Below are 8123 nucleotides of genomic sequence, written 5' to 3' on the forward strand. Positions count from 1 at the left end.
TTCTATAGATGATGTTATATATGTTAGGAGTGACATTTCTACTATGTTAGTACCGATGATCTCTTCAGTGATTTAGAATGTTACGCATGGAGAGATGGCTAAGATCCACGATGGTCAAATGATGTTATTAACAGATGGGAGGAACCATGCACTTAGTTTATTATGTTTGATCTTTATGATGGATGTATATGTCTTCTATGATGATGTATCATATGAGTATATTTACTTTGATGTATCATGGATTAGAATAGGAAGATGTACCTTATTCTATGTATGAATATTCTTTTGAGCTTGTCATACCCTATGACATGTACAGTGCATGATTGAGTATTTGAAATGTAATGTATAAACATTAGACTTATCATTATTATTTCATGTGGATGTTGTACTAGTTTGATTTATGTATGTAATTCAATGTTAAGGGATCTTAAAGAATGTAACATGTTATGTATGTTATGTTTAATTTTAGATGGACATTGCTATTGCTTCCATTATTGTGCATAAGTTATACGTGGTGTTTACTTTCATGAAAAAAAAAATGCTACTAGTGAAGTTCTAGGTTAATTCTTTGGATCCCTTGGCATGGCATTACATTTGGTATCAGAGCTTGAGTTTCTACATTGGGAGCTTTGGGTATTTTGGAAGAACTAGAACTTTTAACTATTAAGTGTAACTTTTAGAACTTGAAGTAGGTGAACTGAAACAAAATAGAACTCAAACTGTTACTTGAATATTTTTCATACTTCAACACTTAGTTTCAAAACTGGAAATTTTAACTTAAACCTAAACATAGAACTGAACCTAGTACCTTGTACTATTGTAGGATGGTATCTAGGACTAGGTCTTCTGTTAGAGGTTGTGGTAGAGGTCGTGGTCATGGCAAAGCTATCAATGTCCATGAGTCTGCCCATGAGGGATCGGCTCATGTAGAGAGCAGGGAAGAGCACTATAGTAGGCAGCAGGAAGAGAGCCGTAGAGAGGACCAAGTTGAGTTTGAAGAGGTTAATTTGAGGCAGATGATGCAAACTATTCTAGAACGTCTACCTCCTGTTCAAGAGCAGCCCAAAGTACATCAAACAGAACAAGAGCATAGACCCAGATCTAGAAGTCCTCGAAAGAATCATCAGAGGTCCATTGTGTCCACTCAGATGAAGGGTCTTTCAAGATCCAAGGTTAAGCCTTTCAATGGGAAAGGTTTTGGTTATGTGGCTGAGCAGTGGCTTATTTCTCTCGACAAGATTTTTTCCATGTAGGAGTTCGACAGCAATGTTAAGGCAAGATCTGCGATCACTAATCTAGAGAATTTTGGGGCCACTTGGTGGACGATAGAGGAGAAAAAGTTGGGAATCGATATGAGCAGTGTTACATCTGAGTTAATCCTAGAGATTTTTTGTGAATGATTCCTACTAGAGGAATGGAAACATTAAAGGGCTGATGAATTTCATAATCTTAGATAGTACACTTTGTCAGTGACTAAGTATGAGTGTAAGTTTTATGAGCTCATGTCTTTTTCAAGGTTTAGTGAAAATTCAACTTAATTGACACAACATTTTATCAGGGGTTTGAATAACCATATTATTGGGGGATTTAAGGTATTTGAGCCAAAAACCCTCAAGGATGTGGTACATCAAGCTATCCTTGTTGAGAAAAGTGTCAACCTTGGTCAAGGTTGTTTTGTAGGAGTGCCAGCAGCACCAAGATCTAAAGGCAACTACAATTCAGGTGGTAACAAGAAGTTTTCTTTCTCTAAGGGGAAATAGTATCAGCAACAGTCTTAGCAGACATAGCAATAGAAGGGATCAAATTCTCAGGTTCAAGGTGGTGGCAAAGGTTCTAACACCAAGAACAACTGCAATGCTCAACGCAATAAACAGAATTAGTCCAATCAGCCAGCTCAGAGTAGCCAGTCTTTTGTGAGCAGGAACAGTCATCAACAATCAAATGTACCACCTATGGGAAGAGGTTCTGGCAGAAATACAAATTTTTTTCATGTGGTCAGATTGGACATTATGCAGTTCAGTGTCCTCTGCGAGCACCTCAGTTTTCAAGACCTAGACCTACCATTTTAGAGCCTATAGTTGGTGATGCAGGTAAAGCTCATAGAGTCTTTGTAGCAATTGATCAGCATTAGGCAGATCATCAAGGAATAGTGGTTAAGACCACAGGTGCTATTAGAGGTATATCTCTTTTAGTATTGTTTGATTCAGGAGCTATAGATTAATTTATTTTACCATCTATAGTTTGTAAGTGTAAGCTATATGTGGTGAAGCAAGATCGTGGTTGGCAAGTGGAACTAGCCTCAGGCATTAAGGTCTCCACAGACTCTATAGTTCATAAGTGCGGGCTTAGCTTAGGAAGCTTTGATACTACATTGGATCTTTGAGTCATACCCCATGGTTCCTATGATGTGGTTTTAGGCATGGACTGGCTTGGATTTCATAGAGCTAGTATAGATTGTAGAAAGAAGATCATTTTGTGCCAAGATGACCAAGGGAATGATGTGCAGATAGTTGGGATACTGAGGCCTATATCTCTATGGATGACTTTTGCTATGCAATTGAAGCAAATTTTTCGTAAGGGATGTTAGATATTTGTTGTTATGGTAAATGATCTTGATGAGGAAGATCCCATGAGGGAGACTTTAGATCACCCAATTTTGTAGGAGTACACAGATGTCTTTCCAAGTGAGATTCCAAGCATGCCTCCGAAGAGGGACATTGATTTTAGTATTGATCTAATTCCTGGAGCAGAGTCTATCTCTAAAGCTCCTTATCACATGATGACACAAGAATTGGGTGAGCTATGTCTTCAGCTAGAGGAACTTTTGGCCAAAGGGAGCATTCGACCTAATGTATCACCATGGGGAGCTCCAGTGCTCTTTATGAAGAAGAAAGACAATTCTTTGCACCTTTGTATTGACTACAGATAGTTGAATAAGATGACTATTTAGAAAAAATATCCTTTGCTTAGGATTGATGACTTATTCGATCAGATCAAGGGAGCTACAATATTCTCCAAGATTAATCTTAAGTCACGATACCACGAGCTTCACATTAAGGAAGTAGATATTCACAAGACCACTTTTTGTACTCGCTATGGGCATTATGAGTTCACAGTGGTACCATTTGGATTGACTAACACTCCATCTATTTTCATGAGTTTGATGAATGGTGTGTTTCGATCTTATCTAGACAGGTTTGTACTTGTGTTTCTTGATGACATATTGATATATTCAAAGACTCAAAAGGAGCATGAGGAACACCTACGGTTGGTATTGTAGTGTTTGAGAGACAATTAGCTTTATGCTAATGCATCTAAGTGCGAATTCTTCAAGTCAGAGATTAAGTATTTAGGGCATGTTATTTCAGGTGATGGTATTTCAGTGGATCCTGCAAAGATTGAGGCAATAATAGATTGGCCTACATCGACTAATGTGTCAGAGATTTGTAGTTTCATGGGTTTAGCCTGTTATTATCGCAGATTTGTCTAGAACTTCTCTAGGATAGCACATCCTATCACTTCTCTTCAGAGGAAAGGAAAGAAGTTTGTATGGACAAAGAAATGTGAGGAAGCTTTCCAGAAGCTCAAGGAGCTTTTGACCAGTGCACCAATTTTAGCTATACCTGATCTGAAAGGTGATTTTATGGTATGTATAGATGCTTCTCTTGAAGGGATTGGGGCAGTTTTGATGTAGAAAGGACAGGTGATTGTGTATGAATCACGTAAGCTCAAGGATCGTGAGTTAAATTATCCTACGCATGATCTTGAGTTAGCAACAGTAGTTCATGCTTTGACTAGATGGAGACATTACTTGCTGGGGCACAAATTTGAGCTACACAGTGATCATCGTAGTTTTCAATACATTTTTACTTAGCCTAATTTGAATGCTCGCCAGAGGCGATGGATGGAGTTTCTATGCAAGTATAATTTTGAGGTTAAGTACATTCAAGGTAAGGAGAATGTGGTGGCAGATGCTTTGAGTCATAGGAGACATGTGGTATGATCAATGACTCTTAGAGTGGATTTGAGGAGTCAGATTCTTCAGGAACTTTCTATGGATTCATGGTATCAGGAAGTGTGCAGAGAGATAGATTCAGGAAGACCTTTGGAAGGTAATTTTGCAAGTTATGTTCAAGAATCAGATGGTCTTTTGAGACATTTGGGGAGGATTTATGTGCCATTTTTGGATGAGCTTCGCACCTTGATACTAGCAGAAGCCCATCCTACACCTTACTCAACACATCCAGGTGTCAAGAAGATGCATGTTGATTTGAGACATTTTTTCTTTTGGTCTGGGATGAAGCAAGATATTGCTAATTTTGTGGCTAGGTGCCTTGAGTGTCAGAGAGTTAAGGCAGAACATTAGCACCCGACTGGACTTTTACAGCCTAATCTCATTCCTTCTTGAAAGTGGGATATCATCTCCATAGATTTTATAGTAGGATTACCTATGACAATTCGGCATCATGATGCTATCATGGTTACCGTTGATCAATTAACTAAGGTGGCACATTTCCCACTGATCAGGTATTCCTACACAACAATTTCTGTAGCTAATGTCTTCATGTGTGACATTGTGAGATTACATGGTATTCCTAGAAAGATCATTTCTGACAAGGATCATGTATTCACATCTACATTCTGGACATCGCTACAGCATGAGCTTGGAGCACAGTTAAACTTTAGTTCGACATATCATCCAGAGAATGATGGTTAGATAGAGAGGGTGAATCAAGTTTTGGAGGATATGTTATGAATGTATGTGATGGATAGGCAGATACATTGGGAGGATTATCTCTACTTGGTGGAGTTTTCTTACAACAACAGGTATCATAGTTCTATTGGTATGGCACCATTTCAGGCATTATATGGACATCCTTGTCATACACCATTGAGTTGGGACAGTCTTAAGGATCACATCCTATTGGGTCTTGAGATGCTTCATGATATGGAGCAACAAGTGGTGCGTATCTGTGAGCATTTGACTACGGCATAGGATAGGCAGAAGAAGTATGTTGATGCTCATAGGACTGATAAGCAGTTTTCTATGGGAGATAAGGGTTTCTTGAGAGTGTGTCCACAAAAGAGTCCAATTCGGTACAGAAAGGGTTCTAAGCTAGCACCTCACTTTGTGGGACCATTCAAGATTTTAGAGAGGATTCGCTCAGTTGCTTACCGCCTTGCTCTACCACCCAGCCTATCTCGCATTCATGATGTTTTTCATGTTTTAGTACTTTGGCAGTATATACCAGATATTGTACATGTTCTTGATTGGAATGCATTGCAGGTAGAGGACAGGTAGCTGGCTCTGGAGCTGGTTCGTATTCTGGAGCAGCGGGAGTTGACCCTCAGGGGTCAAACCATCGAGCAGGTAAGGGTCCAATGGGACCCTACTAATGATTCTTCAGCTACTTGGGAGGATGCAGCTAGATTGAGGGAGTTATATCCCTACTTGTTTGTAGGCTTCCAGGAGTAAGCCTAACCCAAGGGGGGGTGGATGTAGTGCCTACCCTCGTTCACATCTTTTCTAGACATATTGCTGCTATTATTATCAGACTATGATGGACTAGTTTTATGTCGATGGATTAGTGGTATTGTTTTGACACTATCAGACATTATGTTATGGATTTAAAGATTATGTGATGAGATCATTTAGACATTACATTTGATGCATACATGATGATCATTATATTGTTTTCAGTTATTGTTGATGATTAGTTTGATGGTTTATTATCTCATGTGTTTTATTATGGATACTTACCCCATACTTGCATGTGTATGATGTGTGTGTTTTCTTATTGTATGGCATTTTTGATGTGGTTAAGGAAAGGAGTCATAGTCACCTGCATAGTCAGGATCTACATGATGCACCACTTCCTACCATTGTCTGTTTAGCTTAGCATTATATATTGTATGTACATGCATAATTTTTTTTGCAGGTTGCAGGTACCGGGTATCAACTTCCCTGAAATGCCAGGATGAGCGTACCCTATTATACTATCTCAATGATAAGAGAAGGGAGATAAATTCTCAAGTCCAAATCCCAAACCTTTAAGCCAATTGTCCTAGTGAGGTAGGACAAGTATCTAAATATTTTACCCACCGAATGTGTCGGATGACATAATTCATGATTTTTAACCCGTTAGACTGATTTTGAGTGATTTTCTCTATGATGGGTTTTCATATTCTATCTTGGAGGTCTATGGTGAATTTTCTATTAATTAAGTCTTAATAAATAGATTTAATTAATAAATTAATTATTTGAGAAAATTAATATAAAATATCATGTTATTTGATATTTTGATTATAATTAATTAAATGAGAATAATTGAGGAAAAAGAATTAAATAAAGAAAATTAGAAAATTAAAATTATTAATAATTATAAAATAATAATAAAGTAATAAATAAATAATAATAATAAAAGTTATAAAAATTAAAATAAAAGTTATAAATATTTAAATAGAAATTATATAACGAGTGAATTGGAGTTATAACCTTGTACAGAAATTAACGCACTTTTCTATTTCTCAAGTGTCAATAACACAGAGGTTAGTGCATCAATTAAGCACATGGTTTCTACAACCCTATGGCTCATCAAAAAGGTTGGAAAGGACCCATGCTTAGTTGGTGACACCTTCTAGCTATTTCTAAAGGCATTCTAGATGTTTTCTGAGAGCTCTTTATATTCAGGCATTCTTAAAAGCCTAGACATAGCGTTTGGAATGCAATTTGGAGCATTGGAGGATTCGAGAATTCTGAAGAAGGGAGCTTTCTCTTCAAGTTTTCTGAAGAAGAGTGATTTAGCATCAGAATTTAGATAGATTCTTGTGATTTTACTTATGCTATTTCCACATCATGCATTTCCTGTCTTTTTCGTGTCTTCGATATGTCTTCTGAAGAATTTCATAATTTACTGTGCATTCTCAATATGGGTAGATTAATTTATTTGAGAATTTTATATGCATAGATTTGAAAAGAACATGGAGCTAGGGTTGGAATTCATAGTCAAACCCATTAGATTAATTATTGGAAATTTTGGAGATCAGAGGTCTATGGAGGAATTTTGAAAATTGAAGTTTGTATTCATATATTGTCAATTTGCTTATACATACACATATATATGCAATTATATATATATATATATATATATATATATATATATATATATATATATATGTATATATATATATATATATGTATATGTATATATATATATATGTATATGTATATATATATATATATGTATATATATATGTGATATTTTTAATTCTCTATATATTCTATACACATACATATATATATACATATACCTTTATATATATATATATATATACATAGATATATGTATATATATTATATATATATATACATATATATATATGTATATATATAATATATATATACATATACATATATATATATATATATTTTTAAAACTAAATAACAGTGGAAAAATGTTTATTCAAAATGTTCTTCAAATCGCAATTGAAAAATATATATATATAAAAGTTCATTTGGAGGGGCAGGTTATACCCTGTACTCCCTCCCTTTCCATTGTTGTTATTAATGGAGGGACTTTCGCGGTTGACACAACTAATGTCATGACCTATATATGGCTCAGTGACAACAGTCACAGGTGTTTACTGCGGCCGTGGGTAGTAGAGACTCGACACCCGCGCCGAATACATTCAGGCACAGGGTACGGGCGATAGCAATGACATATCGCTTTTGTATAATGATTTTCCTTATTCGGTCTTACATATAATGTTATTAAGTATTTTCATTATTAAATATTGTTATATGTTATTATTAAATATATATGTATTTATGTATGTATATATATATAAATATATATATATGTATATATATATATATATTATTAATTATAACTAATTATTTTATTTAAAATGATTTCTATAGATGGATCAATTTGTAAAGATAAATGATTTAAAAAATATGAATAATAATTTATCAATTATTATTAAAATGAAGAGATATTAATAATTAACTTAATTAAACTTAGTTTAATTAAGGTTGATTATTAGAACGTGTTATAAATCGAAGTTTTGAAATATGTTGATTTCATTGAAAATGTTATTTTCAAAAAATAATACTATTAGAT

Source organism: Cupressus sempervirens, chromosome 1, assembly GCF_028749045.1.
Source record: "Cupressus sempervirens isolate cs-2001-9-10 chromosome 1, ASM2874904v1, whole genome shotgun sequence".
In the NCBI taxonomy this organism is placed as follows: domain Eukaryota; kingdom Viridiplantae; phylum Streptophyta; class Pinopsida; order Cupressales; family Cupressaceae; genus Cupressus; species Cupressus sempervirens.